The following is a 14564-nucleotide window of genomic DNA, read 5'->3' as shown; positions in this document are numbered from 1 at the left end:
GAGTTGTACCGTTTTCTTTTCCTAAATCTTGTTGCTTATACATTTCACTTGTATATATCCATTAAATATTGCTGTTATATCTATCTAAAGAATGCTTAAATATTGCCTAAGAAAAATACTAGAATAATATTAGCTGATGGGAATGCCATGGAATACCGAATGTGGTGGAGGTCTTTGATTGGTTGAAGCAATTCTTTAACCATAGGGACATTTTGGGAATTTGTCCCCAAATTTGGAAAATTTAGAAGTCATTGGGGGGGGGGGGGGAAGACATCAAGTGTGGGAATACCCATACGTTTGGTAACTGTAAAACTATCTACATGCTTATGAATAATTCGGTTTTCATTGAAATATTTATAATTACTGTGGATGACTTAGTTTTATTAAGTTTTCAGGTTTGCCACTTAATACTATTATGATATGATTAATATATCTCTCAGAGAACAAACTGAAATTAGAACATAAGTTCGTCATGAAAAACAAGATTTTACTGTTTGGTTTAACAAGGACCATAATTAAAAGTAAATACAGAATATATTATAATCATAGAAGAAACAGGGTATACACAATACAGCATTTAATAAGCTATAGATTTAGCCTATTATGTTGAAAAATACCTGAAAAAATTACTTCTGATCTAGGGAACTTTTAGGGAATGTCTAGGGATGTTCCTGACAGTACAGACCGTAGAAGATTCAGTTCTCTCCCAGAGCAAGAGAGACGAAGACGGATATTTAAGTCTCGTTTTTTTAACTTGTGATTCTGTGAACATTAAAGGATTCAATGGGTAAGGAGGGACACACGCTTTACAAGTTTATTTGTTTCTATTACTTTATTGTTTTTATGTTTATTTCTCAAGATATTGGAGATTCGAATCACCTGCAGACGTTGATGTAGTAAACCATCGAATTTCTTTAAGGGTCTTTTATTGGCGAAGAAATTTCACGTAAAGATATTTCCCAAAATGGCTACTTTAACGTGTGAGGTTAATTCCATTAATCAGTGAAATTAAGGTTATTAGAAGAGATTTTTTTCCAGATGTGGCTTTAACTTTTCTATTAACAATAGGACGGTGTATAACTGCAGCAGCTGTGTGGTTTGAGTTCAAATTAGGGGACACTGTAATCACCTACAATCGTATTTCTTACTAAAACAATGAATTGAGATCCTTCTAATGCCTGTAGCCGTATGCCTTGGTTTTATAATACAAATAAATATCTAATTTATATGGAATTTTTGTTCCTGTGATTGAAATAGAGGGTCTTATCATTTTGATATCTCCTCAATAGTTTATTAGAAAAAAATTGCAGACCTCTTTCCAATCACATACTTTGATTTAATCTGGTAAGAAATTTTATTAGAGATATTTTTCACATTTTTAAATTGTGAATATTGTGTAATCCTTAGTGAAGACTGTGTAATTTGTGTAACTTATTTGCATTACCAAAGTGTAATTATGAAGAGTGTTTCAGGTGATGTGTTGGAAAGTTATTTGTTAATTACCTAATATACATTTCATTGGACAACTCGGCATTCACACATTCATTCTTTATTCTGCTAATACAGAAGAATAAATACTTTGGTATAATTCTGTAGACACATACTGTATGAATACACATGTCATTCATTTGAATGCAAATACATACACTCCCTATGACAAATATATACAATTATTTTGCTGTAACAAACAACCATTGTCTCACTTCCAGTAGTTTGAATTTCTTGGCTAGCCACGCCTACCAATTAGTCTCTCTCTCTCTCTCTCTCTCTCTCTCTCTCTCTCTCTCTCTCTCTCTCTCTCTCAAGTTTAGCTAACCTTGATTTAGTTGATCGTTTCTAGGTTTCATGTTTTCAAATCTATACTTTACTTTAATGGCTACTTTTCTGGTCTCATACAGCAGGGGAACCCGACTCTCTACAGGAGCTCCACGGACATTTTATCATGTCCGTTCGAAAGCATTCAACATTTCACACAACATACATTGCTCGTTTATTGTCACATCCACACTATCGAAGCATTTAGAAAACAAGAAAGCCTTCAGTTTCCTCCTGAAAACCTTAATAATATCTCGTCTTTCTAGTGTCTAGTGGGAGCTTATTGTATAGTCTCAGGGCCGCATATTTGAAAACTCTAGAGCCTATACTATACATATGTCTAGGTTCGAATAATTTGAAACCACCTGTAATTATTCTCGTGTCAACACGATTTGTTGGCTGCACAACATGGAGTAATTCTCAGAGATGTTTTATAGACGTCCGGTTCTGATAACTTGGTGGGTTATTGTACATATTCTAAGGTAACTTCTTGCTTTAATAGGCAGTGTAAATCAATTAGTGTATGAGTAATCTAATATTCTCTCTCTCTCTCTCTCTCTCTCTCTCTCTCTCTCTCTCTCTCTCTCAATTGTAAATGGTCTCTTGGCCAATTAGCTAGAACTCCATCCTATGTTCTGTTAAAATGTTTGAAGCATTGATATTTTAAGATGGCAGGATTGGGTGGGGGGAGGGGTAGCTGTTACCAGTCCCTCTGGCATGACAGGAAGCTTCTTGGTTTAGAATTGCATTATTCTTCGTCTGAGTTTTTCTCTTTATTCATGAATGTGTAGTAAGTGTTTTTTTTTTAAGTACACTGTGTAATTCAGTCTACTTTTTCGGTACGAGAGAGAGAGAGAGAGAGAGAGAAGAGAGAGAGAGAGAGAGAGAGAGAGAGAGAGAGAGAGAGAGAGAGCGAGCTTCCAAAATCACAACTTCATTGGTGAGTGGGGACCTAGGTGAACATCATTGTTATTTTCCTCAACACAACGATAGGTTATTTTTTTTCATAATATTTCGTTGTTATACCTACGATTTAAGTATTCAAAAATCGGTTCTTGGTCCTTTTAACATCTTGAAGTTTTCTTTCAGACATTCCTCAACACACCGACCCAATTAGCGGAAGGACCATAGAGGGGGAGGTGGAGGGGGCCGGGGGACGGCTCCTTGAACCACGTAGTATCAGCAGCCGTTAGGAAGAGACTATTCAAAATATTAACAGTAAGTATTTTGAAAACTAAAGTTTTATTATAATCCTTTTTGTTTGGATGTTATCTTTTGTTGGTAAATTAATTTATAACTATCGAAAGATTTGTTGTGATCACATTATTAAATTCAATATTATTTTGTGGGAAATTTTTGGTGGACCGTGGAAAGAGAGTCTCTCTATTGCATGTGGGGGTGTGGGTGGGATTGGGGTAGTTTTTTATATATTCTTAATGTTAGCTAATTATCTAATTCAATCTCGTGTCATTGTGTTTTTTTTTAATGCCTCCGCCAACGAAGTTGGAAGGAGGTTATGTCTTACCCCCCTAATTGTGTTTGTTAGTGTGTGTCTTTTTGTGAACAACTTCTTAGCCACAATACTAATCATAGAGTAATGAAACTTGCAGGGATTAACCGTATTGAAAATAACTGGAAATTATTAAATTTTGGAAGGTCAAGGTCAACGGTCAAGGTCACGGTCAAGCAAAATGTCCAATTCACGTAATCAGCAATAAGTTTGGATATCGTTGTCACAGAGACTACAAACTTGGTATATATTTGAGCATATGAAAATCCATGTCAATTAATACATGTTAAGGTCAAGGTCAAGGTTGAGCAAGAGTCCGAGATATAAGCTGCCTCTACTGAGCACCCGTCTAGTTATTGATATTGTAATTTCATAATTATTATCACAAGGATCCAAACTGGGTAATTTAGTTGAATATAATCTATCTAAAGTCAAGTGGAATTATATTGTACCATTGTGCATATTCATTCTCTCTCTCTCTCTCTCTCTCTCTCTCTCTCTCTCTCTGGTATAGAGACTTAAATGTACTTTAGATTTTCATCTTGTGTTAATGTTTTCTGGATTTGAAACTCACTCTCTCTCTCTCTCTCTCTCTCTCTCTCTCTGGCATAGAGACTTTAATGTACTTTGAATTTTTATCTTGTTTTGATGTTTTTTGGATTTGAAAATCTCTCTCTCTCTCTCTCTCTCTCTCTCTCTCTCTCTCTGGCATAGACACTTTAATGTATTTTAAATTTTTATCTTTTTTTGATATTTTTTTGATTTGAAATTCTCTCTCTCTCTCTCTCTCTCTCTCTCTCTCTCTCTCTGGCGTAGACACTTTAATGTATTTTAAATTTTTATCTTTTTTTGATATTTTTTGGATTTGAAAATCTCTCTCTCTCTCTCTCTCTCTCTCTCTCTCTGGCATAGACACTTTAATGTATTTTAAATTTTTATCTTTTTTGATATTTTTTGGATTTGAAAGTCTCTCTCTCTCTCTCTCTCTCTCTCTCTCTCTCTGGCATAGACACTTTAATGTATTTTAAATTTTTATGTTTTGATATTTTTTGGATTTGAAAGTCTCTCTCTCTCTCTCTCTCTCTCTCTCTCTCTCTCTCTGGCGTAGACACTTTAATGTATTTTAAATTTTTATCTTTTTTTGATATTTTTTTGGATTTGAAAATCTCTCTCTCTCTCTCTCTCTCTCTCTCTCTCTCTCTGGCATAGACACTTTAATGTATTTTAAATTTTTATCTTTTTTGATATTTTTTGGATTTGAAAATCTCTCTCTCTCTCTCTCTCTCTCTCTCTCTCTCTCTGGCATAGACACTTTAATGTATTTTAAATTTTTATCTGTTTTGATATTTTTTGGATTTGAAAGTCTCTCTCTCTCTCTCTCTCTCTCTCTCTCTCTCTGGCATAGACACTCTAATGTATTTTAAATATTTATCTTTTTTTTATATTTTTTGGATTTGAAAGTCTCTCTCTCTCTCTCTCTCTCTCTCTCTCTCTCTCTCTGGCGTAGACACTTTAATGTATTTTAAATTTTTATCTTTTTTTGATATTTTTTGGATTTGAAAGTCTCTCTCTCTCTCTCTCTCTCTCTCTCTCTCTGGCATAGACACTTTAATGTATTTTAAATTTTTATCTTTTTTGATATTTTTTGGATTTGAAAGTCTCTCTCTCTCTCTCTCTCTCTCTCTCTCTCTCTCTCTGGTATAGAGACTTAAATGTACTTTAGATTTTCATCTTGTTTTAATTTTTTCTGGATTTGAAACTCTCTCTCTCTCTCTCTCTCTCTCTCTCTCTCTCTCTATGTATTATGGCGTGTGCTCCGAAGTATAAGTTTTTGGGTCAGAATGATATTGTATTTTTGCAATCAAGTATACAATTTCAGTGTCCTGTTTGTCTGTAGCTCAGTGGGGGGGGGGGGGTTATTATTTTTGAAGAGGAGGCAGTGATGCCTTTATAACTTGCGATGTATTTATTACCTCCGTCAACGAAGTTGGAAGGTGGTTATGTTTAACCCCCTTTTTATGTGTGTTTGTGCATGTGTATTTGTGAACAGCTGCCTGTCCACAATCTTAATAAAGTAATGGAACTTTCAGGAATTAACGTATGTTAAAAGCTGGAAATGATTAAATTTAGGAAGGTCAATTTCAAGGGTGAAGGTCACAGTCAAGCAAAATGTCCAATTCACTTAATCACCCATGAATTTCGACATCGTTGTCATAGAGACTTTAAACATAGTTCATATTTGTGTGTATGAATATCCACGCCATTTAATACATGTGAAGGTCAAGGTCGAGGAATAAGTTGCAACGGTAGAGGTCTGCTCTCTACTGAGTGACCCCCTAGTTTTACAAAGACACTGGAGAAGTTCAACTCATATTATAACGCTCTTGCTAAGGCTTGGATTTTCTTTTTGATTATTCTGTCCCCTTTTCCAATTCTGTCAGACAAATTATTTTATTTATGGATAAAGCTGAAGACTTAGACCACTAGTTATCAAGGTATCTCCTGAGTGGGGATACCTTAACGCGGTGAAACGGTTCGTGTATCGCCACGGTCAGCAAAGCTGTACTTCTCAAAGCTACCCATACTAGATTTGTTTGCTGTGAGCGATTGTGCTAAATTCTCCCACCATCACCAATCCACCGTGGCCAGTTTGGTGAAGAAAATGGCCATTTTCCTACTGTGGATTTGAAACTGCTCCATTGGTTGTTGATGTTGAATTGATTTGAGAACTTATTAAGGTCTTTGAAACAGTAATACTCGATATTGAGTGAGAGCAATTGTATATATATATATATATATATATGTATACATTTATATATATATATATATGTATACATTTATATATATATATATATATATATATAAATGTATACATATATATATATATATATATATAAATAAGGGTTTCGCCTTAACCAAAGGGCTCATCAGGTGGGTTTTGCCTACATGTTTGCAGGCCTGGTTCCCACGACCTTCCTTCCCTCCTCTTTTGCTTAACCTCACCAATAATATTTCACATGCCGTGGAGCACAAAGGCACGGACAAGAGAAGCAACTTGAAACCTACATCAGTGTTCTGGCCTTTGAACTTACTGGTTTTTACGCCACGCCATGGGGTAGCCGATTTAAACTGAAATAAGTCTCGGCCAACTTCCCTTACTCCAGCTATCCTATCAGTAGTCAATCGCGTCCGAAGACATTTAAAATTCATCGGTACATCATGAATGTCTTAAATAATTGATGCCATAGTTGACTAGGATCGAGATTGAGAAGCAACCAGAAACCTACTTCAGTGTTCTGGGCTTTGAACTTACGGGTTTTTACGCCACGCCAGGGGTAGCCCCTTTAAACTGAAATAGGTCTCGACCAACTTCTCTTACTCCAGCAACCCATCCGTAGTCAATCGCGTCTGAAGACAACATTTAAAATTCATCGGTACATCATGAATGTGTCTTAAATAATTGATGACATAGTTCACTAGGATCGAGATGAGAAGCAACCAGGAACCTACTTCAGTGTTCTGGGCTTCGAACTTACAGGTTTTTACGCCATGCCAGGGGTAGCCGCTTTAAACTGAAATAGGTCTCTGCCAACTTCTCTTTCTCCAGCTACCCTGTCAGTAGTCAACCGTGTCCGAAGACAACATTTAAAATTCATCGGTACATCATAAAAGTCCCTAAATAACTGATGACATAGTTGACTAGGATCGAGATGAGAAGCAACCAGGAACCTACTTCAGTGTTCTAGGCTTTGAACTTACGGGTTTTTACGCCACGCCAGCGGTAGCCCCTTTAAACTGAAATAGGTCTTGACCAACTTCCCTTACTCCAGCTAGCCTATCAGTAGTCAATCATGTCCGAAGACAACATTTAAAACTTATCGGTACATCATGAATGTGTCTTAAATAATTGATGACATAGTTGACTAGGATCAAGATGAGAAGCAACCAGAAACCTACTTCAGTGTTCTGGGCTTTGAACTTACGGGTTTTTACGCCACGCCAGGGGTAGCCCCTTTAAACTGAAATAGGTCTCGGCCAACTTCTCTTACTCCGGCTAGCCTATCAGTAGTCAATCGTGTCCGAAGACAACATTTAAAATTCATCGGTATATCATGAATGTGTCTAAATAATTGATGACATAGTTCACTAGGATCGAGATGAGAAGCAACCAGGAACCTACTTCAGTGTTCTGGGCTTCGAACTTACAGGTTTTTACGCCACGCCAGGGGTAGCCGCTTTAAACTGAAATAGGTCTCTGCCAACTTCTCTTTCTCCAGCTACCCTGTCAGTAGTCAACCGTGTCCGAAGACAACATTTAAAATTCATCGGTACATCATAAAAGTCCCTAAATAACTGATGACAAAGTTGACTAGGATCGAGATGAGAAGCAACCAGGAACCTACTTCAGTGTTCTAGGCTTTGAACTTACGGGTTTTTACGCCACGCCAGCGGTAGCCCCTTTAAACTGAAATAGGTCTTGACCAACTTCCCTTACTCCAGCTAGCCTATCACTAGTCAATCATGTCCGAAGACAACATTTAAAACTCATCGGTACATCATGAATGTGTCTTAAATAATTGATGACATAGTTGACTAGGATCAAGATGAGAAGCAACCAGAAACCTACTTCAGTGTTCTGGGCTTTGAACTTACGGGTTTTTACGCCACGCCAGGGGTAGCCCCTTTAAACTGAAATAGGTCTCGGCCAACTTCTCTTACTCCGGCTAGCCTATCAGTAGTCAATCGTGTCCGAAGACAACATTTAAAATTCATCGGTATATCATGAATGTGTCTAAATAATTGATGACATAGTTGACTAGGATTGAGATGAGAAGCAACCAGGAACCTACTTCAGTGTTCTGGGCTTTGAGCTTACGGGTTTTTGCGCCGCGCCAGAGGTAGCCTCTTTAAACTGAAATAGGTCTCGGCTAACTTCTCTTACTCCAGCTAGCCTATCAGTAGTCAATCGTGTCCGAAGACATTTAAAATTCATCGGTACATCATGAATGTCTGTAAATAATTGATGACATAGTTGACTAGGATCGAGATGAGAAGCAACCCGGAACCTACTTCAGTGTTCTGGGCTTTGAACTTACGGGGTTTTACGCCACGCCAGGGGTAGCCGCTTTAAACTGAAATAGGTCTCGACCAACTTCCCTTACTCCACCTAGTCTATCAATAGTCAATTTTGTCCGATGACAATATTCAAGCCATTATTCCAAGCATCGTTCAAGCTGGAGAGTTAATCTTGCATCTGATCAAGCTGGGCTGTCCATCCAAGCATCTTTCAAGCTGGGTAGTCAGTCGGTCCAAAGATCCTAAAGTTCTGGTCCTGGAAAACAGTCGCCATCTTGATGTTTGCCTCCTATCTCTGGCTGCTTCCTTCTTGGGTTTTCTAGTTTTTTATTTTTTTTGGATTTTCTAGTTTTTATATTTTTATATTTTGGGGGGATTTTTTAGTTTTTATATTTTAGGGGGGATTTTTTAGCTTTTATATTTTTGGGGAGATTTTCTAGTTTTTATTTTTTGGGAGGGGGGGATTTTTAGGTTTTATATTTTGGACTTTCGAATTATTTAATTTTCACTATCCTCTTTTTCTTTCTCTGGAATGAGATCATCTCCTCTGATAAAATAGTTCACAACCTGACTACAAGCATCAAATAGTTTTCTAACTGTACTCTCTCCCTCGTCCTGATTGTGTCTGTAGTCTACCCATTGCTTCTGCTTCTCCTCTCGGATGGCGTCGAAAATATCCTTCTCAGGTCTTGATTCGTGGAACTCTGTTTGGGTCATTTTATCTTGTAGAACTTCCTTCTCCTCCAGTGATCGGTGCGACCCTTCAAATCCCTTCCTCCTCTCGTCTGTCTCTGGATGGAAGTAACTTCTTTTCTCAATATCTTGCTTTCCCGGTTGTTCATTTCCAATTTCCTGTTCAAGGTTAATTCGGTTTAATTGGGATATTTTCTCCTTCATTTCCTTCAAATGATCAATTATATTTCTTCTGAATGTCCCTTTTTACTTCATTTATTTCAAGCCTTTCTTCCATAATTTGAATCTCCTTCAACAATAAATCTAGTTCGTCTTTCAAAGTGTCCTCTATGAGAGAGAGAGAGAGAGAGAGAGAGAGAGAGAGAGATTAACTGTCGCCTTCCAAAAACGCATTTGAGATTTCTTTTGTATAGATTTTTATTACGGTATTTACTTTTGCAATTTGGAAACCAACTCTCTCTCTCTCTCTCTCTCTCTCTCTCTCTCTCTCTCTCTCTCTCTCTCGTAAAATCGTCAGCAATTGTCTTAACTGTCATATTGAAATTCATAGTAATGATGTATCTCATGAGGAAGCAGAAAAACCCTTTCTAAATATAAACCCATTTTTAGAAATGAAGGGACTTGTTAGAGTAAATCTATTATATATCTCTCCTGTCAAATAAAGAGCAAGTGTATATATATATATATATATATATTATATATTATATATATATATATATATATATTATATATTATATATATATATATATATATATATCATCATCATCATCATCATCCTTTACTTAAACCAGATGGCTCTGTCACTCACTGTCCAAAAGAAAAGGCAACCCTTTTGGCTGATGTTTTTGACAGTAAACAGAATAATGAAAAACTTGAACTTCCTCATTCCTGTTTTCCCGAGGCTAAACTAACTAGTTTAGCCTTTCGATCTCGTGAAATTAAAGCTCTATTAATGGACCTTGATGCTTATGGAGGTGTAAACCCAAATGGTATTTTTAATGCTTATGGAGGTGTAAACCCAAATGGTATTTTTGATGGTTATGGAGGTGTAAACCCAAATGGTATTTTTCCTTTGTTTTATTATAAGGACAACAGATTTCTTAGCTCCAAAGTTATCTGTTATTTTGCGCAAGTTAACAAGAGGAGGAGCTTTTAGCACTTGTTGGAGAATTGGTAATGTTACACCTCTGTGTAAATGTGTTTGTGGTAGCTCAAGTCCCACTGATTACCGCTCCATGACTCCCATATCTAAAGTTTTTGAACGTCTTCTGGCAAAACGTCTTAGTAGGTTTGCTGAAGGTAATCATCTATTCCCTAGTTTGAAATTTGGTTTTTGTAAAGGCCTTGGAGCATGTGATGCCCTTCTTACAATCTCCAGTGCTGTACAGAAATCCCTTGATTGAGGTCAGGAAGTTCGTATGATTGGCTTTGATTTTAGTGCTGCCTTTGACTGTGTTAATCACGAGGCCCTTATTTTCAAACTCAAACAGTTAGGAGTGGGTGGGTCGTTTCTTAGCATTATTATTGATTTTTTAAGTAATAGATCTCAGAGTTGTTGTTGATGGTCACCATAGTGAGTATAGGAATGGGATATACGGTGTTCCACAGGGTAGTGTTCTTGGCCCATTACTTTTCATACTATATACACATGACATGTGGTTTGGCCTAGAAAATAAGCTTGTTGCATATGCAGATGATGCTACTCTCTCTGCATCAATTCCATCCCCTGAATGTAGATCTGAGGTTGGTGAATCCCTTAATAGAGATTTAGCTAAAATTAGTGCATGGTGCAAATTATGGGGTATGAAGTTGAATCCTAACAAAACTCAAAGAATTATTGTAAGTAGGTCATAATAACTTGAAGTGTGTGTTGCAGAACAAGCGAAGAAGAAAAGTTAAACGAGAAATAATAGTTTTGTCTATGAGCCAAGAGAGGGTGGTCGGGTGGGGTGGGACGTTCCCTGGGTGTGTTACCCCGGTACAATATAAGGGTAGGTGTGTGAGAGCTCGGGAGAAGCGAAGGCCTTTGGTGGTGTTGGAGACGATAATGGTGGTGAGGTGGAGAGACTGAGACTGTGTTGGTGATTGCGTTGGTGCTACGGGCTGGGTGGAGGAGGTGGCGTGAGAGTCGAGTTCTTGAATTATAGCCATTGACAATTAAGAACAAATGATACCTAATTCATAATTCCAAAGTGCTTGTGCGATCGTCAGTGCGAGGTAGGATTTGGCTTGCCAGTGGACTACATACACTTAAAAATTTGCATTAAAAAATGGTAAAAATCCTGATATATATGTTGCCAGGTATTTGTTGTTTTAAAGCCAAATATATTGACGTAAAGGAGTGATGTTACAGTCACCAACCCGTAAAGGATAAGAACGAAGTAGGGTATAAATTACGGTTACCATGATTTTACCGAAATACGGCAGAGAACAGTATATCTTTTTACGGAGAATTAAGTTTTTTTTTTTTAGGTGTAGGGTCAGGACTATTGTAGTGCTGGTGTATATTTTGAAAGAGATTGGTGTGTATAATGTCTTTGATATTTGATCTGAATTAAATTGCTTTGTTTCACAATTACTGTGTACATTGTGACCTTTATCAGACTTAGTTTTCTTTAATATTTTGTATAAAGTTTGTCCTAGTTATTATTTCGTTTCCAAGATCTTGTGTGCCATTTAGTCAACCTGTGCACTGATCACACATCTATTTTTTTTTTAGTTATACATCAGATTTGAATTTTCATAAACAGTAATTGATTATAACAAAGCATTTGAATATGTTGTGTAAATTACCCAGAAGTTTTTGTTACTGTAGAGACATCTCAAGTTGTGTGACAAGATTGTTGTTGGATAGTGCCATAGCCTCTGTACCCTGATCTTTTACTGTCCTGGGTTAGAGTTCTCTTGCTTGACGGTACACTCTGACACATTATTCTATCTAATTTCTCATACTCTTGTTTTCAAAGTTTATCTTTAGTTTATATGGTGTTGTTGCTGTTCTTAAAATATTTTATTTTGCTTGTTAGTTACTTCTCTTGTAGTTTGTGTCCCCATTCCTCACTGGGCTATTTTTCCTGTTGGAGCCCTCGGCCTTAGAGCATCCCGCTTTTCCAACTAGGTTTGTAGCTTAGCAAGTAATAATAATAATAATAATAATAATAATAATAATAATAATAATAATAATAATAATAATATAGGAAGGTTCGTGGTTAGTGGAATAACTTTGTGTAGGTGTTATGACATGATAGGTTGAATATTTTGATGCTTTATGGGTTACCCAATAAATCAATGCCCTAGAGACTGACCATATGATATATGATCAGCGCCCAAGCCCCGTCTTCACCCAGCCAAGGACCAAGGAAGGTCAGGCAATGGCTGCTGATGACTCAGCAGATCAATATCTTTAACTTTTACTTTACTCTACATCACTGTCTCAATAGTTAATTAACGTAAGATTACTGTCCAGCATCTCACTGGGGTCCCTGGGAAGGTATGTGAACGACGTCATCAAAGTTATTAACAGGGTGTTTGAGCCTTGAGTGAGAGTACTCATTTTCCTCCCCTGCTGATCTTGTCCTTGACGTAGGGAGACTTTCCTAGAACAAGAAGTTCCACTCAACAATTAAATAAGAATTCTCCACAGGAGCCCAGTTGAAAGTTTGGTGAACTAATCTCTTTTGGAGAGTGAAGAGCATGACCAAACCATCTCCATCTACCCCTCACCATAATCTTATCCACACATGGCTCTCGAGTAATCTCTCTCATAGTTTCACTTCTAATCCTGTCCTGCCATTTAAGTCCCAATATTTTCCCAAGGGTTTTGCTCTCAAATCTACAAAATCTGTTGCATATTGTTTCATTACCATATCACTACTCCTGTCCATACAGTAACACCTATCTCACTAAACTGATATACTGTATAGCCTGATTTTTTAATGTGTAATTCATGTTGTATTTGTGTCCAGGAAATTTTGTTGTGTAGGAAAATATCCTACCAGATGTCAAACTGATGTTTCAATTTTCTTTCTACAGGATTAAAAAACCCATGCCAAGAAGAGAGGAGTTCTTGACGGAAACTAGAAATCTAACTGCACCTTCTACAACTGCTGCTGTCAAGAAGCCGAGAGCTCCTAAGGATGAATTATTGATTTTGGCTTTTAAACTTTCAATGAAGTCTTTGAGTTCCCCCTTAAGTCTGTCAGGTCTTCAAAGATATTTAATTCAGTCAACGCATCTTTTCGAAATTCCAACTTCATTTTCAAAAGTGGCGTTGAAGGAATAAATAAGGAAAAGGTCATGGCATTAATGAAGTAAGAAAAGGTCAACTACGGAAATTTATTAGTTTAAATCAAAATAGTTAAGACAGATTTATTGAATGTTAGTATGATGAATATAGATAAAATATTTGAGTCTAATTAAAGTTATTTAAATGGGAGACCAAATGCAGATGTTCATAAGGACAGAATATTAAGATGAAAAGTTCAGGGACATGTTTCAAGGAATGTGTTTATAAATTACTTTAATTTGTTTTTTTTTTTATATAAAGAAATTAATAGTGATTGACGTAGGTATAGCTTTTAATGAGACTAAAGGGGATAGTTTATAGTCTTTGAGAGTTTTAGAGAAATTATTTCTTTGATCGAATAGTTTAGATTTAAATTGAGGACATTTTTAGGAAATAACTTAAATTTCATCTTATTGGAGAGGGTTGCTTTCAAAGTTATTTAGGTTTTTGAATAGTTTAGATCTAAATTGAGGACATTTTTAGGGAATAACTTAAATTTAATTTTATTGGAGAGGGTTGCTTTCAAAGTTATTTAGGTTTTTGAATAGTTTAGATCTAAATTGAGGATATTTTTAGGAAATAACTTTAATTTCATCTTATTGGAGAGGGTTGCTTTCAAAGTTATTTAGGTTTTTGAATAGTTTAGATCTAAATTGAGGATATTTTTAGGAAATAACTTTAATTTCATCTTATTGGAGAGGGTTGCTTTCAAAGTTATTTAGGTTTTTGAATAGTTTAGATCTAAATTGAGGATATTTTTAGGAAATAACTTTAATTTCATCTTATTGGAGAGGGTTGCTTTCAAAGTTATTTAGGTTTTTGAATAGTTTAGATCTAAATTGAGGACATTTTTAGGGAATAACTTAAATTTAATTTTATTGGAGAGGGTTGCTTTCAAAGTTATTTAGGTTTTTGAATAGTTTAGATCTAAATTGAGGATATTTTTAGGAAATAACTTTAATTTCATCTTATTGGAGAGGGTTGCTTTCAAAGTTATTTAGGTTTTTGAATAGTTTAGATTTAAATTGAGGACATTTTTAGGAAATAACTTAAATTTCATCTTATTGGAGAGGGTTGCTTTCAAAGTTATTTAGGTTTTTGAATAGTTTAGATCTAAATTGAGGACATTTTTAGGGAATAACTTAAATTTAATTTTATTGGAGAGGGTTTCTTTCAAAGTTATTT

At 36.1% G+C, this 14564-nt stretch overlaps 1 long non-coding RNA gene across 1 annotated transcript; it reads left to right on the top strand.

Annotated features, from left to right (window-relative positions):
• The first annotated feature begins 693 nt into the window (after positions 1-693).
• Positions 694-13635, top strand: LOC137620346 (uncharacterized). The gene is made up of 2 exons (XR_011040049.1): positions 694-787; positions 13127-13635. It is a non-coding gene; the product is annotated as an uncharacterized lncRNA (long non-coding RNA).
• The last annotated feature ends 929 nt before the right edge of the window (positions 13636-14564 follow it).

Source organism: Palaemon carinicauda, chromosome 26 (assembly GCF_036898095.1).
Source record: "Palaemon carinicauda isolate YSFRI2023 chromosome 26, ASM3689809v2, whole genome shotgun sequence".
NCBI classification, from domain to species: domain Eukaryota; kingdom Metazoa; phylum Arthropoda; class Malacostraca; order Decapoda; family Palaemonidae; genus Palaemon; species Palaemon carinicauda.
Note: the sequence above shows the minus strand (reverse complement) of the source record. Positions and strands in the feature narration are given on the sequence as shown.